This window comes from Pseudorca crassidens, chromosome 16, assembly GCF_039906515.1.
Source record: "Pseudorca crassidens isolate mPseCra1 chromosome 16, mPseCra1.hap1, whole genome shotgun sequence".
NCBI lineage: Eukaryota > Metazoa > Chordata > Mammalia > Artiodactyla > Delphinidae > Pseudorca > Pseudorca crassidens.
The window spans coordinates 19,050,423-19,067,002 of NC_090311.1; the positions used below are offsets into that span (position 1 = coordinate 19,050,423).

General features: G+C 36.1%; 1 protein-coding gene across 6 annotated transcripts in view; it reads right to left on the reverse strand.

Moving 5' to 3' along the window:
- SHOC2 (SHOC2 leucine rich repeat scaffold protein) overlaps positions 1-16,580 on the reverse strand; it is a 111,439-nt gene that overhangs the window by 52,499 nt on the left and 42,360 nt on the right. For 2 of the 6 annotated variants that reach the window (XM_067709423.1, XM_067709424.1), the window contains one exon: positions 4,182-4,320. The exons of the other annotated variants lie outside the window; for them this stretch is intronic. The gene's annotated coding sequence lies outside the window, so the exon portion shown is untranslated. The remainder of the gene's footprint in view (positions 1-4,181; positions 4,321-16,580) is intronic. 6 annotated transcript variants of the gene reach the window in all.

Below are 16,580 nucleotides of genomic sequence, written 5' to 3' on the forward strand. Positions count from 1 at the left end.
CAAAGATTTAAAAAAGAAATAACACCAATTCTACACAGTCTCTTCCAGGAAGTACTCATTTTATGAAGCCAGCATTATCCTGATACCAAAACCAGATAAAGACAATACAACAATAATAAGGGGGAAAAAAAGCAAGCAAGCAAGCTACAGGCCAACAGCCCTCAGAAACAGAGATGCAAAAATCTTCAATGACATATAAACAAATCAATACAGCTTTTACTACTCCTATTGAACACAGTACTTAAAATCCTAACCAGTGCAATAAGGCAAGAAAAAGAAACAACATACAGATTACAAAGGAAGAAATAAAACTGTCCCTGTTTGGAGATGAAATGTTTATCTATGTAGAACACTACAGGGATTCTCAAAAAACTCATAGAACTAATAAGAGAGTTTAGCGTGGTCAAAGGAAACAAGGTCAACACACAAAAATCAATCATATTTCTCTTTGTTAGAAACAAACAAGTGGAAACCAAAATTAATACCATTTGCAATCACTCCAAAAAATTAAATACTTAGGTATATATATAATATGGAATATGTATGCTTAAAACTATAAAACAATGATGAAAGGAATAAAAAATGACCTTCATTTAAGTTTCCTCCATTTCTTTCTGGGTCTGGATAGCTTTTTACTGCTACACAATATTCCATTGTCTGGATGTCCCATAATTTATTTATCTATTCACCTATCACCTACTGAAGATCATCTTGGTTGCCTCCAAGTTTTGGCAGTTATTAATAAAGCTGTTATAAACATTCTTGTGTAAGTTTTTGTTCAGACATAAACTTTCAACTCATTTGGGTAAATACCAAGGAGAGTGATTGCTGGGTTGTAATGATAAGAGTATGTTTAGTCTTGTAAGAAACTAACAAACTGCCTTCCAAAGTAGCTATACCATTTTGCATTCCCACCAGCATTGTTGCTCCACATCTTCACCAGCATTTGGCAACGTCCAGTTGATTTTGACAAACATGCAAAAGCAACCCAATGGAGGAGAACAGCCTCTCAACAAATGCTGTTGGAATAACTGGACCTCTATAAGCAAGAAAAAGACCTTTGACCAAAATTTCATACCTTATAAAAAAGTTAACTCAAAACGGATCAAAGATCTATGTGAAAAAAAAAAAACTATAAAACTTTTAGAAGAAAACATAGGAGAAACTCTTTATAACCTATGGTTAGGCAAGGAATTAATAAGACAGCAAAAGCACAAACATTAAAGGGAAAAAATTGATAAACTGGACTTCATCAAAATTAAAAACTTTTGCACTGTGTATCACTCAGTTAAGAGGACGAAAAGACAGGCTACAGCCTGGGAGAAAATGTACCAAGAATACATAAAGGACACCTTTCATCAGTAAGAAAACAATCAATCCAATTAGAAAATGGGCAAAAGACTTGTAGAGACACTCCATCAAAGGTAAAAATGACAAATAAGCACATGTAAACATGTTGGACATCATTAGCCATTAGAAAAATGCAAATATAACTACACACTTATTAGAAAGCTAAATTTAAAAATACAGATGTTACCGAGTGCTGATGAAAATGTGGAGAAACTGATGAAAATGTAAAACGGTAGAGTCACTATGGAAAACAATTTGGCAGTTTCTCATAGTTAAACATACACTTGTAGCACACAACCCAACAATTGCACCCCTAGATATTTGTCCTAGGGAAATAAAAACTTGTGTTCACACAAAAATCTGTATACAAATGTTCACAGCAGCTTTATTTGTAATACCTCCAAAGTGAAAACAACCCAAACGCCTTTTACTGGGTGAACTGATAAACTGTGGTACATCCATACAATGGAATACTATTCAACAATAAAAAGGAACGAACTATCCTTGCACACAAAATCTTCAATGAATCTCAGGGGCATTAGGGGTTAGTGACAAAGTATCAAAAGGTTACAAACTACATGATTCTGTTCACATAATATTCTTAAGTGACAAAAGTACAGTGATGGGGACAAATCAGTGGTTATCATGGCTTAGGACTAGGGTGAGAGTGTGACTATAAAGGAGTAGCATGTGGGAGCTTCTCTGAAGTGATGAAATAGTTCTGTACTTTGTGGTGGTGGTTATTGGTGGTTACAAGAATCTACACATGTGATCAAATTTCATAGGACTATGAACCCGCACCCTCCAAAAAAAGACTGCATGGAAAAACTGGTGAAATCTCGAACAAGAACTGTAGTTTCATTAACAGCATTGTGCCAATGTCAACTTCCTGGTTTTGATAATTGTACTACAGTTATGTAAGATGTTATCATTGGTGAAAAATAAGTAAAGGGTACAGGAGAACTCTCTGTACTAATAATTTTATAAATTCTATGAGTCTAAAATTATTTCAAAAGAAAAATGTAAAAAATAAAATACAATGGAGGATACAAATCTACCATATGTAGATTACAAAGAAGTATACTGGCGTTTCTTAAATAAGTGAAAGTTTAAAAGGCACATTTAAAAAAAGCATATTTTGAAAATCAAAATTTTTTAAAATAAGTGAATAAGCAATTCAAATTGGCTGGGAAAAGGTTCTCTCAATCTTGTTCAGTATAAGATAAAAATATATACCCATTCATAGATATCACTTGATTTGGGAAAGTACATATTTCAACTGACTGGACTATAAGCAGAAAGAAAAAATTTAAGTGGGAGTGCAGTGAAGGAAACTTTAGGACAAGGAGCCCTTGATGAAAAAATATATATACAAAGATATAAAACTAGCAAAAGTACCACAGACCACAAGTTGCAAGCAGTTGTATCTGAAGAAGCAGGGTGTTTTTGTTTTTGTTGTTTTTAGGTCAATTCCATATTTTATTTGTATTTGTATTTAAGAAGGCTACAATGATGCCTGGCATATGACAAATATTTTTTGAGTGAACAAATCGAACAATTCATCTCTTTTATATAAACTGCACAAAATTATAAAGCTAACAATCAGATTATTGTTAGTGACTATATTTTGCAACACATTTTATACTAAGTGATTGTTCATATCAAGTTCTTTGATCTTTTATTCAATCATGCTACATGTTAGAAAAGCAGAGGTCAGAAAATCTTTATATATAAATTTTTATGAGTATCATTAATAGTAAAACCACAGAGTCAATAATAGAACAAAAATGAAAATAATCTGTCAGATCTCTCAAAATTTGAATATTGTGCCATTAGGAAAATTTTTGAAGATAATTCAGTAGTGGTAATGACTATCATGCTGGGGTGAGGTTAAAAAAGAAAAAAATGCTGAATATATTATGATAAGTAGTCAAGGAGGAATTACTGCAAAATGTTTTATGTATATGGAAAAGCATTAGAAAAGAAAATTGGAAAATAATGGACTGTTTTATTGTGGAGGTAATGGGACTATATATAATTTGAAAATTTTTTTTATTGGAGTATAGTTGATTTACAATGTTGTATTATTTTATTTTTATTAATCATACCTTAATAGTACTTATGCCAAAAAAAATTTAAGCATATTCAAGGACATTGGCTAAAGAAAAAACAAAACAAAACAAAACTGTAGCATGATAGACAATCTCATAGTCTGAGTTTCACAGAAAATAAGGCCCGAGGCAAAACTTAGGTGCTAGAACCTGTTTCTCCATGCCTTCAACCTGAGCTGGCCTTTTTAACTTTCATTAACCTATAGAATGTAACAAAAACAATTCTGTACCAATTTAGACTGCAAGAGGCCTTGCATGCTTCTGCTCTCTCTCTCCAGACCCTTGCCTCTCTATGTGAACAGACCAGGGCTAGCCTGGTATAGTAGGGTGGTCTTTAAAGTCATGGATTGTAAAAACCTGCTGAGCCCACAGAAGCCACTTCAGGCAATGAGGCATATATGGACAGTAGATGAAACTACACAGGTGACTCTACAAAGCCCTCAATTTAGTAATTTTTATCTAAGTTTCATGCTACCCACATACTTAATAAGCCTATTTCCACTATTTATAACTCTTGTCATATCCTACGATTATTATGACAATGACCTCTAAATTATATGAAAGTATTTTACTCGTTGTTTCTTATATGTCTTTATACTCTTCCCTCTCCCCAGCTGGCATGTAAGTTCAATGAGAGCAGAACTTTATCAATGCTGAACGAATCTGCTCTTAAGTACTGGTTGAAACAAAAAACTACAGAAGACAGAGCAATGAGATTACCTCAGATAATGTGTTTCTTGGTTAAAAAATTCTATTTTTCCCCGAGGTCCCCTGAAAGAAGTCTTACTCCATAAGACTTCCATAAGATAGAGTCCTTGTCTCTCTTCTTCACAGGTATACTGTTAGCATCTGTATCAGTCTGGAATATAGCAGATGCTGAATAAATATGAGCTAAATGACTAAGTCAAATTGAGAGAGTATCCCTGATAGTATGGATAAATTCAAAACTTGTTTATAGCTTACAAACTAAGACTATATAACATATTAAAAGAATGAAATCAGATATTTAAACTTAATTTCAAAGAGAAAAGTGTTTTAAGAAATCATTGCACAGAAAATGACTTTAGTATCCTTTTTAGTATCCTTTTAATCCTTTTTATCCTTTTTATCATTTTCTTGTCACCTAACTAGGTACTGACAGCTGATTCTAGATAGCCAAGTCTTTGATTCTTTATTCACAGAGTCTATCAGTGGCAGAGGCAGGAATGAACCAAAGCTTTACTTTCTAGGAATCTTTCTGCTACCGCATTCTACTATACCATACATACATAACTAATGGATACGTTATTTCCACTTATACCCAGCTACTTGAGTAAATTATTACAAATTCTTTCCTATATAAATACGTAAGAATTTAACTTATTAAAATCATTTACAAGAATCACACTTATTTGTATCTTCCCACAAAGTTAGGTACCATGTTAAGTGTTATATTAACTGAATTGAGGAAACAGAGTTTTTTCCCTTGGGAGCTCACAACTTAAGAAAAGTTATACTGATTTGGACACAATGTCAATGCTGTATGTTATTAGCTAGATCATATTTTAGGCTATAGCAGCCTTTTTTTTTCTCATGTAGGCTCAGAACCAGAAAATCACAAATTTTATTTGTTTTGAACCAACTTACTACTAAGGACTCCTGCCCCAAATAATTCTAGTTCTAAACATGTATATTCCTTTTCCTCTTCACATAAAAGCAGACAATATTTTTCAGAGTTTATATTTTGACATATTAATAAAAAACTTTCAGCATTTCCACATCGGTAAGTCTAACAGTCAGTTCCTCATCCTTGTCTTACTCAAAACTATCGACAGCATTTAACAAGACTGATCATCCTTCTCTCCTTGAAACACTCTACAGTTGGCTTCCAGGATACCACTCTCCCTTGGTATCTCACTGGCACTCCTCAGTATCCTGTGCTGGTTCCTTCCCATCTTCGCAATCTCCAAACATAAGAAATTCCCAGGACTCACATCTCTTCTCTGTCGTACTCACTTTCAAGTAGGGACTCGATGATTTCACCCAGTCCCATTATTTTAATGCTACCTACACGCTCTCAATGCTCAAATACCATCTCCAACCTGGATGTTTTTCCTTAACTCCAGAGATCTGTATATCCAGTTGCCTATTTGGCATCTCTACTTGGATATGTAACAAGCATCTCAAATTAAAATGACTTAAGTTGAACTCCTGAATGTGTTCCATCTTCTCAATCTTCTTCTCCATCTCAATAAATGGCAAGTGCATCCTTTCAAATGCTCAGGCCAAAAACCGTGGAGGCTTCCTTGACTTTTCTTTCACTCAATCTGACATCCAATCCATCAGAAAACACCATTGCTCTATCTACCAAGAATCCAACCACTTCATACTACCTCCGCATTTAAAAGCCCCCATCACCTCTTGCCTGGACTGTAGCCTTCTGGCCTCCTACGTTCCATCTTTACCCCCTTAACAGACTGTTCTCTTAGCAATCACTGTGATCCATTTAACTGTTAAGCCTGATTATGTCACTCTTTTACTTTAAAAAATCTGATGGTTTCCCAGGCTCTTACTCTGACCTTCAAGAGCCCTTTCATGCTCTAGTCCTTTCTCTCTCTATATAGTCCTTTCTCCCAAATATCCACATTGCTTGCTCCCTACTTAAATATCTCATTCTTGACTACAACATATAAAATAAAAATATCTCTTTCCTATTCTTCTTCCTCTGCTTTATTTTTCTTCACAGCACTCACTACCTGGCAAAAAATACACTTAATGATTGATTTTGTTTATTGTCTCCCTGTCTCCCAAGAATGTGAGCTCTCTGAAAGCAAGGACTTCTGACTGTTTGGTTTACAGCTGTATATTCAGAGCCTAGAACCTGGCCAATACTAGATGCCCATTAAGTATTTAACACATAAATGAAAGAACAAATGAAAAAACCCAGATAATAGTTTTTTAGAATTCCTTCCTCTTTAGTAAATATAAATGATTAGTTTCAAAATACCTTTTATACCTCAATAAAACAAAAACTAAAATGAAAAATATAGAAGGCACAATATAGAATTGTGTCATTTCCCACACCTATCAAGAGTTACCACTACAATAACAAGATACAAAGGATTTCATTGAGTGATATTATGACATATACTATTCAACTTAAGATACTTTTGTTTATTTTAAGATTGCTTCTGTCACAGCTGTTTGTCAACTTGTTTGGGGAACAGAAACAGAGGAAACAGAAAGGCAGGAAATTTTAATAAATTTTTTTCATATAATTGAAAACAATTATCCTAAAATATCTTTTATACCCTGCAAGTACTGACTTGAAAAGATTACTTTTTGTCTCACATTTCTAATCCATTTATTACTATTCCCTAGAATTAAGGAAACATTCTAATTACGAATTCAAAAACTTCTGTCCAAACTTTGGACCTGAAAGGAAATACTACCAAGAAAACCCCAAGGGAGATGTGAGGAAAGAGAAAACAGTGAGTGTTTTTTACATAAAAAGGACACTATCATCATCTAAATAAACTTTTATCTAGTTCTCACTGGGCACCTGAATTAATGATGCCATGCATAAAAGATAAAATTAAACTAGCAACATATTGTACTAATAAGTAAGCAAAGCAGACTAATGCAAAAGGAGAAAAAGAACAATGCTGAATTACAATGAACTGATATGCTCAATTTTTAAAAAATGAAAACATTCCAATTCACGTATTCCTTAATTTTTTTCATCCTATAACAGCAAGTAGAAATCTCTGGGAAACCTAACAAAATAGTAACATTAGCTGAAACCTGCTTGACACACAAAGGGAAAAACATACTGAAATCCACAGCTTGCTGTTTCCTTTATGTAAGGGGAACAAAGTCTCATAAGTGGAACACTCTTAGTCTTTTGGTGTTAACTAGCCCCTAATCATAAGTCACTGGCTTCATGTTGGTTTATCCTCTCAGTTTTTAACCTTCCACTGATTATATCAAATCTCTACTGTCCATATTATACATGAGGCCTAAGGTTTAAATAAACTTAGCCTTTTCTCATGCCATTCTCAAGTCACTAAAGTTCCAAACACTTCTCCCCTCTACCCACTAGAGTTCTGTATTGCATTCTCCTTTGTGTTCACTGTCTTCAGGCTCAGTCATTTTCCCATGTGTCCTCACAATGTAAGACTCTTACACTCCAGAGCTGCCAATCAATCAATTCTTAACATCTTAACAACTTGGGTCACAAGTCCCACTTTTGGAGCTGAGCTTGCGGATAATTTCTCCTTTGACCATCCCAGCATTTCTTAAACCGATTACCTCTTCACAGTTTTAATTTTAAATCCTAAACAATAATCCAATCACTACACCAAGTTTTAGCTTTTTCTATTTCTTTTCCCTCTGGCTTCCTCGAATGATCAATTCCCAAGCGTCTCAAACTCCGTGTTACTTCTTATTGTGCCCAATCCCCACAACTCTTACCATATTCTTAACCTTCACTAAGCTATTACATAAGATTCCAAATTCATCTCCCTGACTCTAAATTCTAAACAGCAACCCCTTCTCCATCCCAACCAGTGATGCCAGACTAAGCATCTTCAGGCTAAATCACTGATTTGAAGCCACTCCCCTACTCAACACACACACAAATAAGTACACATACATATACCTACACATATGTATAAACACACATTAGGTTTCTCCATAATCAGGCTCCAATCTATCTTTTCCATGTTTACCTTTTGCACCCTTAATACACTCTCCATTCCAGTCTTACCATACTATTGACACAGTAGGCTTAAAATGCTTTCATATAACCATATCTTTGCTCGGACTGCTCCTTCTGTGGGGATGATCTTTTCCTCCTCTCCACATTTACTCCCTAGTCTCCCTGGCCATACCCTGTATACATTATCCTCATCAGTATTCTATTTCCTGAACAGAAGGTACTGCTTCCTGTGTCCATACCTATACTCTTGCTGTTTGCTCCTCTGCTTGTACGTCTTCCCCGTTCACATCTGTTCCTTTTCCAAGTACCACCTTTCCAGATGAACCCATAAACATCTCTTGAGACTTCTGGGAATCACTTTTGCCAGAAAGTCTTTCCTACATTCTTCTGATTAGGCTAGGTATCTAGCCTCCTCCTCCTGGGAGGAGCTCTTATGAATGTCTGTCACTATATAACATGAATTTTAAAAAAATTACTGGTTTTATTTTAAGTTCCTAGGTAAATCTTTACACCTCAAATTCTTGTTAACTTTCACAACAGCAGTATACTTGTCTTTTATATATTCTCTCTGTTCCTTTTAGGATCTGTGTTTTTCTTATTTCTTTAGTAAATCTGTAATAACATTGTTGGGTGTCAAAAAATTAAGCACATCTATTCTGCATCCTGAACAACTCAATACTAAAGCAACTGAATGTTGCAGAGCAAGTTGGGCATCCACCCGAGTGATCGTGGGAGGTGACAAATCAAAATGTCCCACAGCAGAAAGAGTCATAGCCCAAGCAGATTAAAGAGGTATAAGTATAGAAGACCCACTGCATCTTGGATTGCAGAGCCTGGGTGAGATGTGAAAGACAATCCCACAAGAGGCAGCTCAGTATAGGGTATCAGAGCCTGAGCAGGACAGGGTGGATATCAACATGTACTGGTAACACACAAGAGGTATTAGAGTTCAAGTGAGGTGGGGATGGGTATCCTCATAGGGAGATGGCTCAGCATGGAGAATCAGAGTCTTATTGGGACAAGAAGAGCATCCACAGGTGGTGACAAACCAGTGTGCGATACTGGAATCTAAGAATGGTGAGGAACATGTCTACATGGAGGGGTGGGTGCTTAAGGGGTAGGTGGCATGGCATGGAAAGTTACGAGTCCAAGCAAGGTGAAGAGGTCATCTATGCAGAGTGGTCTGACAGGGGGAGTCAAAGTCTGGGTGAGGTGGGGGGTGGAGGTTTGGGAGGACTTCCAAACATGGAGGCCTGTCAGCACAGGATGTCAAAGCCAAGTGAAGGTGACATCAGAGAAAACAGTACAGTAAGTAACTCTAAAAATTCTCTCCTCCATAAAAACAGCAAGAAAAATGACAAAAACAGTTGGAATAAACTCTATCAGAACTCTCAAAATTAGCCAAGAGCTTGTACCCAGGATGCATTTACAAAAAGGAAGAAAGGATCTCAGTAAGAACAACAAGCTTTGTGACATTTTAACTTGCCCTAGTCCCTTCCCCTGCTCTCCAAATCCATGACAGCCCTGAAAAATTACAGTCCACATTCCCAGCTCAGCTTAGCAGACACCAGACGGAACAGAACAAAGCTGGAGCTCATTCAAAGCTTCATTCACCAACAACCCCTCCGAATTATCACTATTTGACCTGTCTGGTGGCTCCTGGAAAGACCCCATTTGCAACACTATCTGTATTTGACTTAACTCAGAACTTACTCAGTGCAAAAGACCTTTTCCCCAAGAGGACGTTTGTTGAAAACAATTACAGGCGAGTATTTTATCCTCACAGTTGCTTAAGGCAGTGAACAACAGTTGGGACAAACAGACTAATCAAAAAGATTGAAAGGAATATCTCAGAATGAGATATCATAGGAACTTTGAAAAGCTCCCACGTTCCTGGGAATCTAGAAGCTTATGTACACACTTAATGCTATGTGCATGGCTAGAGCTGTGTGTACACTCAGCAAGACCTGAGAAGGCCCTAAGGTATCACTTTTGACAAACTAACTTTGGAGCTGTGTACAAGCAGAAAGCAACAGCTAAGGCAGTTAACTGCCTGGATGAGTGCTGAAGGTATGCCCTAATACACACAGAGGTCTTTGGCAAAGACTGGGAGATTTACTGGTTGCAGGCATTTAAAGAAATCTCTGCCCAATCATTAGCCAACCACTAAGCTAACCAAATAGTGACTTCACTGGCCACATGAAACAGAATTAGTTCACAAAGTTACTACACCAACAGCAACCACAATAAGCAGGAACAATAAACACCCCCAGAAAGGGGGCAAAATCTAATTTCCATAATTGCCACATTTTGTTATTTAAAGTGTCCGTTATTTGGACATTTTTATGCTATCTAAGATGCTCACGTTATTTAAATGTACATTTAGTATTTTAAATGTCCATAGTTTTTCAATAAAAAATTACAAGATAGGCAAAGAAATAAGAAAGAATGGCCCAAACACAGGAAGAAAAGCAAACAACAGAAACTGTCCCTAAGGAAATTCAGATGTTGGACTTACTAGACAATGACTTTAAGCCAGCTATTTTAAATATGAGCTAAAAGAAAACATGTCTATAGAACTAAAAGAAGGCAAGAGAAAAATGTCTCACCAAACAGAGAATGTGAATAAAGAGAAAAAAAGTTACTAAAAATATTAAATTCTAGGGCTTCCCTGGTGGCGCAGTGGTTGAGAGTCCACCTGCCAATGCAGGGGACATGGGTTCGTGCCCTGGTCCGGGAAGATCCCACATGCCGCGGAGTGGCTGGGCCCGTGAGCCATGGCCGCTGAGCCTGCGCGTCCGGAGCCTGTGCTCCTCAGCAGGAGAGGCCACAATAGTGAGAGGCCTGCGTACTGCAAAAAACCACACAAAAAAACAAAAAAACAAAAAATAAAATTCTAGAGTTCAAAGTACAATAACTTTGAACTCTAGAAATGAAAAATTCTCTAGAAAGGTTCAACAGCTGATATAAGCAAGCAGAAGAAACAATGAACTCAAAATAGGTCAACTGATATTATCCATTGAGGAATAGAAAGAAAAAAGACAGAAGAAATAGAAAGAAAAAAGAATGAAGAAAAATACACAGAGCATCAGAGATCTGCGCACACCATCAAGTGAACATTTTAAATAACAATACACATAAATAGAGTCCTGGAAGGAGACGAGAGAAGGTGGCAGAAATACTGGAAGAAGTAAGGGCCAAAAATTTCCTTCCAAGTTTTGAAGAAAAACATTAATCTACACCTCCAAGAAGCTGAACAAACTCCAAGCAGAATAAACTTAAAGAGATCTACACATAGGCACATCCTTACCAACTGCTAAATGACAGACAAAAAAAATAAATCTTGAAAGCAGCAAGAGAAGCAACTCATCATGTATGAGACATAAGAAGATTAACAGTCACTTCCACAAGTCATTTCTTTTCAGAAAATATGGAGGCCAAAGGCAGTGGGAAGACATATTCAAAGTTCTGAAAGGAAAACCAAATAAACAAAAAATGTCAAGAATTCTATATGCAGCAAAACTACCCTTCAATAAAGGTAAAATTAAAACATTCCCAGATAAGCAAAAACTAAAAGAATTTGTTGCAGACCTGCTCTACAAGAAGTGCTAATGTGAGTCCTTCACGCTGAAATGGAAGGGCACTAGACAATAACTCGAATACAAATAAAGAAAGGGCACTGGCAAAAGTAACTACAAAAATAAATATAAAAGACACTATAAATGTATTTCTTGCCTATAGCTTTTTTCTCCTATCCAATTTAAGAGAACTGCACAAAGCAGTAATTATAAATGTGTTGATGGACACACAATGTACAAAGATGTAATTCTGTATGACAGTAACAGCAAAAGGTGGTGGGGGGGAGTGGAGCTAGCTATATAGGCACAATGTTTAAGTAGACTGTTGAAATTAACGTGGTTTAATCCAAACTAGATTCTTATGACTTAATATGTTAATTGTAGGACAGCCACTAAAAAATGACAAAAGAATTTTAAAAGTACTCTAAAAAATATCTAACACAGAAGAAGACAGTGATGGAGGAAAAGAGAAACAAAAAACATGTGACACACAGAAAACAAAGTAGCAGGGTGCAAATTCTACCTTATCAATAACTAAATGTAAATAGATAATATTAAACCCTCAATTTAAAAGCCATTAGTTCGTAGAATGGATTAAAAAAAAAGTGATCCAACTGTATGCTGTCTACAAGGGATAACAGTTTAGATTAAAACACATGAATAGATTGAAAGTAAAATGATGAAAAAAGGTATACCACACCAATACTAACCAGACAAAACAGACTTTAAGACAAAAATTATTACTAAAGACAAGGGACATTTTATAACAATAGAAGGGTAAATCCATCAAGCAGATAAAACAATTACAAACACATATGCACCTAACAGAGCATCAAAATATATTAAATGAAAACTCACAGAATTGAAGGGAAAAAACAGATGATTCAACAATAATAGTGATTTCAATACCCTACTTTCAATACTGGGTAGAACAACTAGACATATCAACAAGGAATAGAAGACCTGAACAACACTATAAGCCAACTAGGCCTAAGAGACATTTATCAATACTCCACCAAACAACAGCAGAATATTCACACTCTTCTCAAGTGAACAGAAAACACTCTCTAGGACAAACTATATTTTGGAACATAAAACTTTAAGTTTCTGTAAGTAAAATGGAAAATACATTCTCCAACCACAAAGTAATAAAATTAAAAATCAACAAAAGAAATCTGAAAAATTCACAAATACGTAGAAATTAAAAACCACATTCCTAAAACAATCTATGAAGAAACCACAAAGGGAATTAGAATCCCAAGCAGATGAGAAGAGTGTCCACACAAGAGGGTGTCCAATTCCCTAGCAAAGGAAGTCAGAGCCCCTGTAAGCCAAGGAAGGTGTTACTAGAAGTGGCCTGATGTGGACTATCAAACCTGAGCCAGGTAAGGAGAATACATAGCTCTGCAGACCCAGGTATTTGGCAGACATTTTCTTAAAAATGAAGCAAGTGAGCCCATCACTTCACATAAAACAACTGAGAATATTTGTTGCCAATGACAAAATTAGAGTTAAAACAAAAATCAGAACTTTGGAAAACACGTATCTTCTTATCATGAGCTTGAAAAGCTACTCAGTATTTAAAGACTTTTCTTTCTTTTTTTTTTTTTGTGGTACACGGGCCTCTCACTGTTGTGGCCTCTCCCATTGCGGAGCACAGGCTCCAAACGCACAGGCTCAGCAGCCATGGCTCACGGGCCCAGCCGCTCCGCAGCATGTGGGATCCTCCCGGACCGGGGCACGAACCTGCGTCCCCTGCATCGGCAGGCGGACTCTCAACCACTGCGCCACCAGGGAAGTCCTTTGAAGACTTTTCTGATGAGATCAGTGGCATTATTAACAAATGTGGATGTTTAAAATATTGTACTATAAAGTGTGCCAACATTTAGGAAATCTACATAACTCAATAAAACAGTATTTTCCAGTTGACTAATTTATGATGATTCGAAAATCACAAATGGGTAACAGAGCCACTCAAATTACAAGACAAATGAATGAGCCATATTTTAATGGAATGAAAAGTCCACAGGTTGGCACTGGAAAAGCTGAACATCCATAGGCCAAAAGGAAAAGAAAAGAGGAGAGGAGAGAGAGGACAGGAGAGGAGGAGGAGGAGGAGGAAGGGAGGAGGGAGGGAGGAAGGAGAAAAATAAAAAAAGAACCTAAATCTCACACTGTACAAAAATTAATTCAATTAATTTAAAATTAATTAAATAAAAGCTAACTCAAAATTATGATATTTTTAGATATAAAATGTAAACCTATAAAACTTGGAGAGTAAAGAAATGAGAAAATCTTTGGGACCTAGAGCCAGGTGAAGATCTCACAGGCATGACACCAAAAGTACAACCCATAAAAGAAAAAGATTGATAAACTGAACTTCATTAAAAATTTAAAATTTTGCACTGCAAAAGACCCTGTTAAGAGGATGGAAAGACAAGCTATGGGAGAAAATATTTGAAAACCTCATATTCAACAAAGGTCTTACATCTAAACACATAAAGAACTCTCAAAACTCAATATTAGAAAAACAACCCAACTGGAAAATGGGCAAAAGAGAGGTGTAAACATTTCACCAAAGAGCAGATACATATGGCAAATAGCACAAGTAAGGTGTTCAACATCATTAGCTATTAGGGAAATGAAAATTAAAACCACAATGAAATATTACTACACTCTGTCAGAGCACCTTAAATAAATAAAAAATAGTAATAACATTAAATGCGGACAAGAATGCAGAGAAGCCAAATATCTTATATACTGCTGGTGGGAAGGTAAAACAGAGGTGAATACAAAAATTCTGAAAAAATAGTTTAGTGATTACTTGTAAGTTATAAGTAATTAGTTATAATGTGTAACTAATATGTATATGGTACATATACCTACCATATAATCCAGCATTTCACTCTTCGGCATTTACCTCAGAAAAATGAAAACTTGTGCTCACACAAAAAACCTGTACACTGGGACTTCCCTGGCAGTCCAGTGATTAAGACTCTGCACTCCCCAGTGTTTAAGAATCTGCCTGCCAATGCAGGGGACATGGGTTCGAGCCCTGGTCTGGAAAGATCCCACATGCCACAGAAGCAACTAAGCCCATGCGCCACAACTACTGAGCCCGCGCGCCTAGAGCCCATGCTCAACAAGAAAAGCCACCGCAATGAGAAGCCCGTGCACCTCAATGAAGCGTAGCCCCAGCTCACCGCAACTAGAGAAAAGCCCGCACGCAGCAACAAAGACCAAATGCAACCAAAATTATAAATAAATAAATACTCCACGCTCCCAATGCAGGGGGCCTGGGTTCAATCTCTGGTCAGGGAACTAGATCCCACGTGCCGCAACTAAAAGATCCCACGTGCCGCAACTAAAAGATCCCACATGCCACAACTAAACATCTCACGTGCTGCAACTAAAGATTCCACATGCCGCAACTAAATATCTTGCATGCCACAACTAAAGATCCTGCACGCAGCAATGAAGATCCTGCACAGAGCAACGAAGAACCGGCGTGCTGCAACTAAGACCCTGCACAGCCAAATAAATAAATAATATATTTTTTAAAAAACCCTGTACACCAATGTTCATACCATTTATTTGTAATCCCCCCACCCACCCAAAAAAGGAATCACTCCAAAAGTCCTTTGGTGAGTGAATGGTTAAACTCTGGTACATTCACACAAGGTAACACTACTCAGCAAAAAAAGGAATGAGCTACTGATATATGCAACAACCTGGCTGGATCTCAAGGCTATTAAGTTTAATGAAAAGGTCAATCTGAAAAGTTTACATACTTTATAATTCAATTTATGCAACATTTTTTGAACTGATGAAACTATACAGATGGAGAATGGAACAGGAATTTTCAGGGGATAAGGACAAGGTAGGGAGGGAGAGTTCCTTTGAGGTGATGAAACCATTCCATATCTTAACTGTGAACCTATACATGGGATAAAAACATGCAGAATCATAGACACACACAAAAACACCTAAAAAAAAGGCAAAAAACCGAATATGGTCTTATAGTCCCGTATAGTATCAATGTCAATCTCCTGGTTTTCATATTGTACTCCAATTATATAAGATGCTAACATTAAGGGATGCTAAGTGAAGTGTTATTTTTGCAACTTCCTATGAGTCTATCATTATTTCTAAATAAAAAGTTAGGGGGAAAAAGTTCATTAATATAGGTTTAAATTCTACATTGCAGTTAATCTTCAAGAAGTTATTTATCACTGCCATTTTAAACTAGTTATCATTGAATATCTTCAATTATCTGAAAAGGATATTAAAATATTCCAACTACATATATGTTTGAGGACTGATTTTCTTCATATTCTTCAGCCAAAATAACATATTGCAACTGATTGAAACAATTATGAGAATTCAGCCATTATCTGTTAAGGAAGACATTAAGGAAATTTGCAAAAAATGTGAAACAAATCCACCTGTTTTGAAAAGTAGTTATTTTTCATAGAAGTTTTTATTTATATTACATGTAATATGTCTTTTAAAAATTAATTTTTAAATTCCTTAATTTTAATTTCTAATATAGTAAATATGAGTAAATATAACCATTATATAAATAAGTTCTAAAGTTCCAAATAATTTTTTAAGACTGTAAAGTTGGTCTTAGGCCAAAAGGATAGAGAACTGCTGCTAAAATACTCAGGGATGATGGAGCATCAGATGAACACCTTACTCTCAATTAATTTGGGAAAAAACAGGTTATTTTACTGAACTCCAAACTTCTAAGTTTGTGAACATTTAACAACTTTTAAAATGTTAATTAGAAATAATAGAAACAAAAGAACATGCTACAGACTAGGAACAGATCTTTGTAAC